This window comes from Lycium barbarum, chromosome 1 (assembly GCF_019175385.1).
Source record: "Lycium barbarum isolate Lr01 chromosome 1, ASM1917538v2, whole genome shotgun sequence".
NCBI classification, from domain to species: domain Eukaryota; kingdom Viridiplantae; phylum Streptophyta; class Magnoliopsida; order Solanales; family Solanaceae; genus Lycium; species Lycium barbarum.
In genome coordinates this window covers 141,675,842-141,689,757 of record NC_083337.1, presented here as the reverse complement: position 1 = coordinate 141,689,757, position 13,916 = coordinate 141,675,842, and the positions used below count along the sequence as shown (strand labels likewise).

The following is a 13,916-nucleotide window of genomic DNA, read 5'->3' as shown; positions in this document are numbered from 1 at the left end:
TCCCTTTCCTTCACTAAGCTCTCCGATGCATGATCACTTCCTTATCTACCCACCAGGAACTATTCCACCTCCATTAAATCTGACTGACCCGAATCACGTTGGTGTTTCTTAATACACTCCGCCACCAACAAAATACACCCAAATTTTGGGAACCACTCATTCAGTGCCCTCATACCAGGCCCCCCAACCAGTGTACATCAACCCAACTGTTCGACCACGTGTTGTAGTTTTACCAACTGGGCAAACCTCATTAATACCACTCAATCACCCTGCTCATCAGACAGTGTCCTTTTACCCGTCCCCCCTCCCCCCAAAACATTCCAAATGAGTCCTCTCCAGAATACAAAGAGTTTGACCATTATGAAAAAATGGAGAAAGCTTGGAGGGATGAACACAACCAACACAAAAAGGACATGGAGAGAAAGATGGAGAAACTTCTGGCAAGGTCCAACAGAGTCACGAGAAAGTCCACAGGGCTAAGGTACGATGATTTGTGCATGCACCCGGATTTAGACTTGCCAGAGGGATTCAAGATCCCAAAGTTTGAGATGTTCAATGGAACTAGAAATCCAAAGGCGCATGTCCGTTCTTACTGTAACCAGCTGGTCGGCGTCAAGAACAATGAACCTTTAATTATGCGACTATTCAATCGAAGCTTGACCGGCGAGGCCGCTGAATGGTTCGCCACCCAGTACATGCGTCAATGGCTCGCCTGGGAAGATATGGCAGAAAGCTTCATGGAGAGATTTTGATTTAATGTCGAAACGGTGCCGGACCGATACTATCTGGAGAAAGTCAAGCAATAGTCAACAGAAAACTACAGGAAATTTGCCGACCGCTGGAGAGCTGAAGCGACCCGTGTGAAGCCACCCATGAGTGATGGGGAACTGGTTTTCATATTCATCCGGTCGCAGGAACCAGACTTCTATAAGAGAAGGTTGCTCATAGTCGGGAGGTCGTTTTCTAAACTGGTAAAAATGGGAAAGGCCATAGAAGATGGTCTCAAGTATGGAAAACTCGTTAGAATATTCCACAAGGCACCCACTAAGCCACCACATGAGTTTTCCACAAGAAAAAAGAGGACGTGGAAAGCATAGCCCACACCCCGAAGCCGAACCCCAAGAGACAGGAAGTGTCACAATCTTCCTACCAAACACCACCACCCATCAACTATTCAAACCCTCTTTATAGCCCTACGCCTATATTTTATGCACAACCAAGTTTTACTACCGTTGTGCCTGCCGATATGTCTCCACCAAATGTCCGAGCACCCACTTACCAACCACCACGACAACAAACCTACTAGCCACCCCAACTAAACTATCAAACATCAACTCATGCTTACCGCCTACCACATAACAAACCACCACAAACCCATCCACCCCCGAACTACCAAAACCAACCGCCACCACCAGCCTAAAATGTGCCACGCCCTGCTTTCGAGAGAAAGCCAGCGTGGGAATTCATCACACTGCTTAAGCCAAGGGCTCAACTCTTAAGATATTATACGCTGCAGGTTTAATCCAGAAAGTTCCCCCAAAGCCAGCACAGTCGGGGAACATATTCTACAAAGCTGACTGAATTGCGCTTATCACTCGGGAGGTAATGGGCACAGTACCGAGGACTGCATAAATCCCAAGCATAAAAACCAAGACCTGATTGAAAAGGGGGAGATACTCTTGGAAATCGCAGCACCCAATGTGAACACAAACCCGTTGCCCAATCAGGGAAACAACGGAGTACATATGATTGAGAGGGATGAAGATTGGAAGTTTGCAGGGCGTTGGTCCCGAGGACAGTCAAATCTATCGAACAAACTATGGCCTCCCTCACACTCTAGGAGCGTCCTGAGGTCTTGCCCCTGACACTAAAAATGCCTAAAGAATTGTTCAAAACCTTAGTCTCGGCATCAGTAATAGCGTGGGCGGCACAACAGGCAGTGGTCGCGCCTAAGGAATCCACCACTGTACAGGCAGTCATAGCCTAAGGTATGACCCATTCAGGGAGATGCTATACCCCTAAAGAGTTGGCTCAAAAGGCCACAAAAAAAGAAAGCGCCCTAAAAAGAATCATAACTGAGGGAGAGGCCGAATATTTCTGGCGACGTATGCAACCAAAGGATTATTCAATCATTGAACATTTGAAGAAAACATTGGCGAAGATATCAGTGCTAGACCTACTGGTCAGCTCCCCACCTTACAGGCAAGCTCTCATGAAGGTATGTTGCACATGTTCCGGCAGGCACGAGTAGTGAGGACTTGGTCGGGCTAGTCGCCCACATCATTGGAGAGCACAAGATTTGTTTCTCCAAGGAAGAATTGCTAGCCAAAGAGGGAACCCACAACCAAGCACTTTACATCACTCTAGAGCATCAAGACAAAGTAATAGAAAGAGTGCTCGTGGATAATGGAGAGGGACTCAATGTGTGTATGTTGACCACATTAACACAACTTGGGTATGACATTGGCAAGATCCACTAAAATAGGACTAACGTCAGGGAATTTGATGGATCCCAGAGTGACTCTTTGGGGGAGATTAATCTACACATCCAGATAGGACCTGCTTCCTTCACGATAGAGTTTTAAGTCATGGCAGTCACTACCAACTTCAACCTAATTTTGAGAAGACTGTGGATACATATTGCTGGCGCTGTACCATCAACATTGCACCAGGCAATGAAATTTGAATTGCGGGGGAAAAAAGTTGTGGTTACAGCCGAAAAGGATACACAGAAATATCCTTGAAACATCATACTAGTGATTGAAGGAAATCCCAACATGTCTGACTTCCACGTTATGGAATATATCATCAGGGCAACCCACACTGAAGAGAAAGATGACCAACCAATGCCATCAGTATACAAAATAATTGCCTCCACGATGCTGAGAAGTGGTTTTGAGATAGGGAAAGGTTTGGTAAAAGATTCAAAGGGCATAATTGAACTTGTGCCAATCCCAAAGGAAAACAACCATTTTGGACTCGGCTATATCCTTAGCGAGGACGAGCTCACGAAATCCATCCAAAGAAAACAAAGGACGAGGAAGTTACCTCAGCCTATCCCAGAGTTGTATCAGTCATTTCCTAAGAGGATACCAATGTAGGCGGATGATGAAGCTAACAACGGTATGGGATTGCTGTTTCAAGAATGTTGCGCGATTATAGAAGAATGACAGGAGATGTCGATCATACGCAGTCTAAGGTTGGGGGAGCGCCTGGACAATTGGATATCCAATCCCCTTTTGGCTCCTCGGTAGAGAGATTGGCTTTCTTTAGAAAATCCTTTTGCTAAAAAGCGGTGATATCGGTTGAGGCCCGACTGATCGCCCTTTTGAAAAATTTACCTCATGGTGTTTTAAAATGAGAATGGTCCAATGTTGTTCTGGATCAGGATCACATTTTGTAATAAGTTATTTTCAAATTAATGAAAACCCTCGATTCACACAAAATCATTATTTTTAATAACAATAAAATTCTCGCTATAACACCTGCATAATGAATAGTAATAAAACCTCATTTTACTTTGCCTCACTTTTTCAGCAACAACCGTAATGAAACAACCGAAAATGTCATGGGTTGTCGCGAAATAAACAATGAGAACGACAATTACGAGGAGTATGACGAGGAAACGATGATCCCAGAGGGTTTGATAGAAGGATTGGAAGATAAAGAAGAGCCTAACGTGGACGAAACCGGGGTAATCAACCTCGGTGATGAAGGAAACATCAAGGAAACACGAATTAGTGCGCATTTGGAAGCGCGCGGAAAGGGGAACTCATTGCTCTACTAAAGGAATATATGGACGTATTCTCCTGGTCATACGCTGATATACCAGGATTGAGCACCAAAATAGTCGCCCACATATTACCCATTAAAGAAGGCTTTGCGCCGATCAAGCAAAAGACCCGGACATTTAAACCAGACATGAGTATCTGAATCAAGGACGAGGTGGAAAAATAGATTGAATCTGGAATAGTGGAGGTGACGTCCTACCCAACTTAGTTGGCCAACATAGTCCCAGTGCCCAAGAAGGACGGGAAAATCCGAATTTGTATGGACTACCGGGATCTCAACCGAGCCAGTTCAAATGATAAGTTTCCCCTTCCAAACACCCATATTTTCATTGACAACTGCGCCAAACACGAATTGCAGTCATTCGTAGATTGTTTCGGCGAGTACCATTAGATACTCATGAGTGAGGAAGACGCCAAAAAAATGGCTTTTATCACCCCTTGGGGAGTCTATATATATATATAATTACCGGGTAATGTCGTTCGGCCTCAAAAATGCCAGTGCAACATATATGAGAGCGATAACCACTCCGTTTCATGATATGATACATCGAGAAATCAAAGTCTATGTGGACGATGTCATTATAAAGTCGAGGGAGATTTCGGAACATATCACGCACTTACGTAAGTTCTTCGACAGGCTTCGCAAGTTTAACCTGAAGCTGAACCGAGCAAAGTGTCCATTTGGAGTGCCCGCAGGAAAATTGTTGGGGTTCATAGTTAGCCACAGAGGCATTGAATTAGACCCAACCAAAATCAAGGCGATTCAAGAAGTGCCGCCTCCCAAAACTAAGAAAGAAGTTATGAGCTTCTTGGGAAGGTTAAACTATATCGAGCGATTCTAGCCTAGTCAACTGTAATTGTGGAGCCAATCCTCAAATTGCTCAAGAAAGATGCTCCTACAAAATGGACGGAGGAATGCCAAGAAGAGTTTGACAAAATCAAGAAATACCTGTCCAACCCTCCTGTCCTGGTACCACCCAAACCAGGGAGTCCGCTGCTACTATACTTATCGGTATCAGAGAATGCTTTCGGATGCATGCTCTCCCAACATGACGAGGAAGGAAAAAAAGAACATGCCATCTACTATTTGAGCAAGAAGTTCACATCCTACGAGTCGAGATACACGCTCGTGGAGAAAACAAGTTATGCCCTAACATAGGTCTCCCAGAAGCTAAGGCATTACCTGTCCGTGTTCACCACCCAACTCATCTCCAGAATGGACTCATTGAGGTATATCATTCTACAGCCGATGCCTGTGGGGAAGTTAGCCAATGGAAGATGCTACTGAGCGAGTTTGACATCGTATATGTAGCACTGAAAGCAGTAAAATGACAAGCATTGGCCGACTTGTTAGCAGAAAGTCCCATTGACGATGAACTCGAACCTTTGAGAACTCTCTTCCCAGACGAGAAAGTAATGGCTATGGAAAAAGAGGTAGTCGAGCCATGTTTAGGATGGAGACTGTTCTTCGATGGAGCAGTCAACTATAAAGGATTGGGCATTAGAGCAATGTTAATATCATAAACGGGACAGCACTACCCGATGGTCGTGAAGCTCAATTTCAGATGTACCAACAACATAGCCGAATATGAAGGAAGTATCCTCGGCCTCTGAATGGCGCTAGACATGAGCATGCAAAAGTTGCTGGTAATTGAAGATTCCGACTTGCTCGTGAACCAGGTGAAAGGAAATTAGGCTACCAAGAATGACAAAATACTGCCATATTTGAATCTGGTACAAAGGCTGTGTGGCAGATTTAAAAGCATCGACTTCAAGAATACTCCAAGGGCTCAGAACGAGTTCACGGACGCTTTAGCGACAATAGCCTTCATGATTCAGCATCCCGAGAGTACCCACATTGATCCGTTGGAGATTACGCTGAAAGAAGAACATGCTCACTGCGCCCACGTTGAGGCTGAGCCGGATGGCAAGCCGTGGTATGCCGACATCAAAACGTACTTGGAGAAAAAAGAATATCCTTTAGAAAGATCAGAAAATTAGAAGAAAACCATCAGAAGGCTAGCTAATGGATTCTTCTTAAAAAAAGAAGTATTGTACAAAAGGTCACCCTCAGGCGTGTGGATGTTGAAGAGGTCAAGAGACTGTTGAAAGAGGTACACGAGTGGGCATGCGGACCCCACATGAATGGATTCATCTTGGCCAAAAGGATTTTGAGGATAGGGTACTACTGGATGACCATGGAGCATGATTCTTGCAAATTTGTGCAAAAATGCCATCAATGCCAGATCCACGGAGACTTGATCAAGGTCCCTCCGATAAATTACATATAATGAGCTCACCCTGGCAATTCATAGCATGGGGAATGGACGTCATCGGACCCATTGAGCCATCAGCTTCCAATGGACATCGCTTCATCTTGGTTGCCATCGACTACTTCACAAAATGGGTGGAGGCAACTTCCCACAAGTCGGTAACTAAGAAAGTTGTGGCTGATTTCATTAAGAACAATCTCATATGCCGTTTCGGTGTGCCTAAGTCAATTATTATTGATAATGGAGCCAATCAGAACAGCCATTTAATGAAAGACATCTATGAGTAATTTAAGATAACTCACAGGAACTCGACTGCCTACCGGCCACAGATAAACGGGGTCGTAGAGGCTGGCAACAAGAACATCAAGAGGATCTTGCAAAATATGATCGATAATTATAAGAATTGGCATAAGTAGTTGTCCTATGCTTTGTTGGGGTACAGAACAACCACCCGAACGGTCATAACCGCGGAAGTAGAAATTCCATCATTGAGGATCATCCAAGAAGCAGAACTGAACGATGCAAATGGGTCAAAAACCGCTATGAGAAACTGGCCATGATCGACGAAAAGAGAATGGTGGCAGTGAGCCACGGGCAAATATATAGAAAAAGAATGTCTCGAGCTTTCAACAAGCGGGTCAGAGCTCGGCTTTTTCAAATCGAACAGCGTACTCAAGCGGGTCTTCCCTCACCAAGAAAAATATAAAGGAAAGTTTGCGCCAAACTGGCAAGGACCACACATGGTCAAGAAACTACTTTCAGGAAAAGTAGTAGTCCCAGTCGAGATGGACGGACAAGAGTGGCCCAAAGCCATCAATGCAGATGCACTCAAAAGATATTAGGTTTAGGTTTCCATTTGCTTGTAATCGCATTATCATTTCTCTGTAATCATACCTTTGTTTGTAATCGTATTTTTAGCATAGGAAAACAATCATCTATGTACTGAACAACGCAACGACCTGACTTCCCCTCAGTGGGATACGTAGGCAGTCCATATCGGACCCGATCATATTATTAGTAAAAATCAAAACTCAATTACTTTATTCTGAACTACGTTCGACCTAATTCCTGCTGCGACAGGAAATGTAAGAGCTTTTGAGCTCGGTTGTCATAAAAGAAAAACCCAAGAAACCTTTAGGAAGCCTCAAAAACATGAAGTTAGGAGAGAGCAACAAGATTAGGACATAAGGATTAATACAAGAGTCAGTCGATGTCAACCCTATACCGGGGCAGAATTTTTGAGGAAACCTAAAAAATTTCTATCATAAACAATCAACAAAGAAGATGATGAACCGAAACCATACACCATGGCAGAATTTTTGAGGGTACCTCAAAAATTCCTGTATAACGAGACAATCCAAAGGATAATCAAATCAAGACCTGAAACTGGGGCACAATTTTTTAGAGGATTTCAAAAATTCCACCAGTTCAGGGACTCAGCAACAATGCCTACTGGAAGATGAGAAGACCTCGTTCGAAGAAATACACGTCATGACATTTAAAATAAAGAACAAAAAATTTCAAAGAAAACAACTCGCATTTTTTTTTACACTTTAGATTTTCAAAATTGGTATAAATTCGCACTAAAATCATCTCTCGAACTACCGAGCCTAAGAAAGTTCAAAGGAGCATCAAAAGAAGACACCAGACAAAAGGACGACAACCTAGTCGACCTTTTAGGAAACTAATAATTTTTCTATGGATGCAGGCTTTGAAACAGGGAGACAGACACATCATCAACCGGCTTACCAACCACAGAGGCGAAGGGCAATCTCAATCGGGCGTCAAACGACCAAATGGGTCTTACAAGGGATGAATGAAAAAAATATATCCGACCAAAAGGTCATGCAAAGAATGAATAATAAATGGCATATCCGATCACAAGGGTCATACAAGGAATGAATGACATATCTGACCACAAGTGTCACAGAATGAACAAAAGACATCTGATCACAGGGGTCAAGGAATGAACAGCAAGGGCATATCTGACCAAAGGGTCAACAGCCAACACGGTAGACGAAAGAAAGATTATCCAGCCGCAAAGGCCATCCTTTCATTTAAATTCTTTCATTCAAGTTGCCAGAAGGGCCATCCTTTCATTTAATTATTTCATTTAAGTTGCCAAAAAGGTGATCCTTTCATTTGATTTCTTTCATTTAATTCTTTCATTCAAGTTGCCAAAAGGCCATCCTTTCATTTAATTTATTTCATTTAATTCTTTCATTCAAGTTTCCAAAAGGATCATCCTTTCATTTAATTCTTTCATTCAAGTTGCAAAAAGGGTCATCCTTTCATTTAATTCTTTCATTCAAGTTTCCATAAAGGCCATCCTTTCATTTAATTTCTTTCATTTAATTCTTTCATTCAACTTGCCAAAAAGACATCCTTTCATTTAAATTCTTTCATTCAAGTTGCCGAAAGGGTCATTCATTCAAACAGCCAAAAGAGTCATTCATTCAAACAACCAAAAGGGTCATTCATTCAGACAGCCAAAAAGGTCATTCATTCATAACGCCAAAAGGGTCATTCATTTAGATAGCCAAAAGGGCCATCTGTGCAAAAACCACAAAGAATATCACGATGCTATCAAATTCAAGAAACAGGTACACAACCGCCAGAAAAGAGCCAGTTTGCTGAACCAGATACGGACAGATTGCAGAGTAAACGTGGAATTTTTCTCACGCAGTCGGTCAAGATAAGGTGCCCATGAGAGTCAAGCTCTCGGCCAGGATTTGGAAACCATCCGATCTCAGACTCAGCCACAATTTTGCTTGTTATTTACTTTCTTTACTAAAAATCGCAACAGGTCGCTTACACACCGGGAAATCTGAAGATATTCCCGCGTAATAGATATACTCTTCCCCAGCGAGTCGAACTACATGTGACCTGATTCCCAAAAACCAGGGATATGTAGGTGGGCTCAAGACCAGAGAGTCGGTCACATTCTAACAATCGTCCAGAGAAATCCCAGTCACAACACTGGAGATCCCAGGACTTTCCCTTCAAATCACTTAAAGTCTTTAGTTGAGTTGAACTACAAGTGGCCTGAGTTCTCGTACAGCCCGAGATATGTAGGAAACCCAGGAACTAGGGTCCGGTCACGTATTTGAAAAATTGCATGAAAATGAGAATTTAAATAAGTTGGGTCAGTCAAAAATTAGGGTTAGTCAAATTTCGTTACTCAGCGATGGTCTCGCCATCCCGAACACCGAAGGAGCAGTTGTTGACACCTAATTTTTGACCGCTTGTAATTGATTTTAATTAATAAGAGTTCCTAGATGATAAACAAAATGAACCATGCATTTTAAAGATCAAAATTATTTTATAGAATTACTCGGGATAATATTTTACCACTCTTAAATAGATAAAATAATTTCAATAATATTATAAATCATTTGAGAATTGATTGGCATGACTTATGGCAATTATGGGTTATTTGCTAAGTTTAACCAAAAGGAAAAGCAATTTGAACAATTATTTATTTAATTGATTAAATTATCAAAAAATTAAATTTATAAATACTTTATTTCCTTTAATCCAGGGAAATTTGATTAATTAAAATAATTTACTATTTTACCCCTCAATTTGTAATTCTATATCTGCACTGGCATGATTTGTCAAAGTTAGTCATAATTATTTCTAGTGTGTGATTGTGTTAATTGTTTAAATTATAATTACAAATTTATTTTTTATTGCTTAAATTTCTGTAATGGCTACAATTGAATTAATCCAATTCATGGTTCAAGACAATTGGGGTCATTTTGCAAAATTAGCCTTTTAGTGGCCTTGATTGAATTAGCCAAATTCATTGGCTCAAATTAATAAAGGCTATTATTGCAATTTAATTTCAATTGATTGGTTACGCCAAATACGACCATAATTGAATATTCAATTGGATTAAAATTCGATTAAGGTTAAATTTGCAAAATTAAGACTATTTATAGAATTGACCAATTTTAGATTAATCAAGGCTATGTTTTTAAATAGGGGTACAATTGAAATGAGTTTATTAATAACTAGCGTTTAATTTTTGTCCAGTTTAAATTTATATCCGCTTAAATTTATGTCCATGAAGGGACATTTTCTTTATTTTTTTTAAAAGGACCGAGTCCAGTCCAAAGATCAGGACCCGGCCCAAGTCGTTACACAACATGGGGGGGGGGGGGGGGGGGGGGGGGGTACACTCTTTTACGCCTCATTTTTCATCTAAACACATCCACATACTTCTCTTTCTCTTTTAACGATAAAACCCTAGGCGGCGCCTAGGGTTCATTTTCTCTTTCATGCCGGAAACGGCAAAGGCTCAGAGAGGAGCAGACTTATATCAGCCTTTGTACATTCGTTTGAGGTAGTATTAATTGCTACCTCTCCTTTCCCCGTTCGTTTTCTCCAATCGCCACCTAAAGGTACAAATTTTGTGTCTTTTATCACGTTTTCTTCCTTATTTTCTATTGAATCAATCTGCTAAGCATTTATTGCTTCTTGTCCGACCAACTCAAACTCTCAATTCCCATTAGTTCTTCAAGAACCAACTAGATCGAGGGAGGTTGGCTTAGATCTGTTCGTGCATTTGTTTTATCACATTAATCTCAGTCATTAATTGCATGTTTGAACATGTTTTCTCATAAAATGGATAAATTCCCACCTCGTTTGTTTTAGGGCTTTTAACAATTTGGGGGTTCTATAAATAGAACCCCAACTCTGATATTCAGAGATACCTTGACAAGCACAAACCCCGAATTTTGAGCATTTGACTTGAAATTTAGGTTATTAGTAAAATTTTGTACTTGACTGAAAAAGTTAAGTGTCCCCAGTTCTAAAAAAATTTGGTTTTTGTTCTTGTGTGATGGCTGAGGAAGAGATTTGGAAGCACTCAAGGCTTCAAATCTAATCTTGTTTACGGCGGCACTATAAAAAGGTAATACTTTATCTTTTTTGTATAATCAATAGACTAGTTCATATTTGTTTGAGTACAAATTTTGATGATATTTGTTTATAAGAATGTTATAAACTTGTATTACATCCTAAATGACACTTCGGACACTGGTTGATTTTTTATCTCCTTTAACATGTTGATGTGATTGTGAACTTGACAGCAATGGGTTTTGAATGACCTTTGATGATGCTTCTTAGTTTTATTTAAATATCTAAAATCATTTAGACACCTATAATCTTATCACAGACTTTAAATGGTTTAAATCAATTAGAATAGAATTGAATCACTGTAGTAACTTCGAATGTTTTATTGAAATATTCCAACCTATAGATTTTAAGTTTGAATTAGGAGTCAAAAGATGGAAATATCAAGCTGTCTTCTTTCTTTGATCACATATTATTAGGGATGAACACAAGACTGTTGACAATTATACATGTGGGCTTGTGTATGTAAGCTTAAGCTTATAATAAGTTAAAACAAGATGATTCCACCTAGTTAAGAATCTAGATATTGACTTTGATCACATTGGTTTCCCTTGACCTAAATAACTAAGAAATCAATTGACTTTAGAGTTTAAAACTAGTTTAAGAGGTTAGGTGCCCTAACTGTCCAAACTTTGACACTGTTAGTTAACTTGATCACATAAGTCATAGTAGATTGATTTTGAGTTTCACTATACCTTGAACCTGACCTCTTTGAACAAGAAAAAATGATTTTTTATCAAACTGCAAGATGAGGTAGTGTGAAGTCTTTTGTTTTTATCCTTGTCTTTCTATATTTGATGTTTTTGTTAAGTGATTTAGTCTTAAAGAATGTATCTCCCTGCCTAATTGTTAAAATCATGATTAATACAATCTACTAAGTGTGCAAAAAATGGATAAGGTTGATAATGAGATAATAGGATAAGAATTTGGTGTTTTTAAGGAAGATTGTTCCTATCCTATTTCTGCCTGTTAACGTGTCATGTTTTTATAACAATTGTCTTTTGTTCCTTTTTTTGTTTAAATTGGTTTTGGAATAAAATATATGAACCGATTGGATTTTTGTTATGATTCAAATGGTTAAAGGTCATCTATGTTTAAAATCTTGGGATAAGCTAGCTAAAATATTCATAGGCCATCACTGATTAAGGGTTTGTTTGTTCTAATGATAAGATGATAAGTATACAGGGATGTATAGGTGGGATGTAAGTCACTTGACACAAGGAAAGCCTTCTAATAAAGGCACCCCAAGGAGAGAATTGAGAAAGGGCCAAGCTCAAGCTAGGTGATATGCCGGATTTTGGCACATCTAATGCACTTTAACTCTAAGTTTTACTTGTTTTCGAGCAAGTTTGTGTTACTTTGATGTGTTTTATGTGTTGTGCAGGTATTTTGAAGTTAGAATGCTCGGAAAGCAAAAAATAAGGAAAATAAGAAATTTGTTCTGATAAGCATAAGGACGGACCGTCAACATGCTCGACGGTCCGTCAAATCGCCTCGTCAATAAGTTCCTGCGAAGTAACAAAATCATCAGAGCATCATCAAATCATCGACTTGCACCGTCGACATGATCGACGGTCCGTCGAAGTGCTTCGACGGTGGAGTTCCTGCAGAGTGATAAAAATATACTCAGATCGTCGATATGGTCATCGAGATGACCGTCGAAGTGCAAAGACGACCCGTCGAAGTGCAAGCCGAGCTGCAACAGGACTGGGATTGATTATTCCGAGCTTGACTTGTATAAATACCTGTTTAGGTTTTATTTTTCAGACATCTAGAGTTTTAGACTTGTAGTAACTACTTTTGAGTTGTTATTGCTTTTGAAGATTTTCAGACAATTACATTCATTACTTTCAAGTTTTATTCGTAAGTTCAATACAATAATTCAATTGCGCAATCTTCAATCTTTTATTGTTTTCTTATTGCCATGAGTAGCTAAACACCTTTACTAAGGTTGTGAACCCAAGGATGGGTGTGTTGTGATTGGGGATCATTAAAGATATACGCATAATGGATTGTTAGGGTTTATTTATTCTTCGTATTCATCATATAGTTAGTGGTTGCAAACATTGGCTAACGCCATAAACTTTAGTTTATTTGGGAAAATAGCTAGGGTTAGGTAAGAACAAATAACAAGAACTCAGGGCTTTAAACCTTGTTTAATAAATTCACTTAGGAATAAGAGAAATTTACTTGGCATAATTACCCGTTCTTCATGCCTATTTTCTTATCTTTGGAAAAAGCATAGAAAGAAATAATCTTTTCTTATTGGAAAATAGTTTAGATTCAGATAGAGGTTAAATGCATCCATACAAACAGTCCATTAGAAGTATATCAAGATCGATACCCATAATCATACACTTTATCTGACGGGGACACAACCTTAGTTCTTTTTACCCATATATTTACAACTTTAAATTTTCAGTCACTTTAAATTAGTCCACAAACCAAATCAACTATAAAACCCTTTTCTGGAATACACCAGGACCGCAAGATTAGTATAATAGTTGTTTAGTAAACTTTTCACACCATATTCTCTGTGGGATTCGACCCTAACCTCGTTGGGTTATTATATTTGATAACATCCGCGTTATACCATTAATAGGTGTAATTTGAGCGTATCAAACTTTGGCGCCGTTGCCGGGGAATACGGTTTTAAATTACTAAATAGTGTTTACTCTTCTTAAAGTCTTCGTCATATTCCAACACACCTTGTTTGCTACCTTGTAAACCAGGTGATCATGGCCAACAATGAACTTCCAGTCGAGAATGTTTTTGCTGATGAACCAGAAGCAGATGAAGACTTTGCATCTACAATCATTCATCTAATGGTGACTGCTACTACTATCAAGTTTGATAATTCCCTCTATCATATGCTCAAACAAGAGGGACACTTTTGGAATGCAGTCGATGATGACCCTCACCAATATATAAC

The 13,916-nt window shown here is 39.9% G+C and overlaps 1 long non-coding RNA gene across 3 annotated transcripts; it reads left to right on the top strand.

The window, feature by feature from the left end:
* Nucleotides 1–10,311: 10,311 nt before the first annotated feature.
* Nucleotides 10,312–12,870, top strand: LOC132609792 (uncharacterized). Of its 3 annotated transcripts, none has more exons than XR_009570945.1 (4): nt 10,312–10,470; nt 10,924–10,982; nt 12,170–12,266; nt 12,369–12,870. It is a non-coding gene; the product is annotated as an uncharacterized LOC132609792 (long non-coding RNA). The 3 variants fall into 3 exon arrangements; XR_009570958.1 differs by having other exon boundaries at nt 12,155–12,266; XR_009570955.1 differs by having other exon boundaries at nt 12,170–12,870.
* Nucleotides 12,871–13,916: the final 1,046 nt, after the last annotated feature.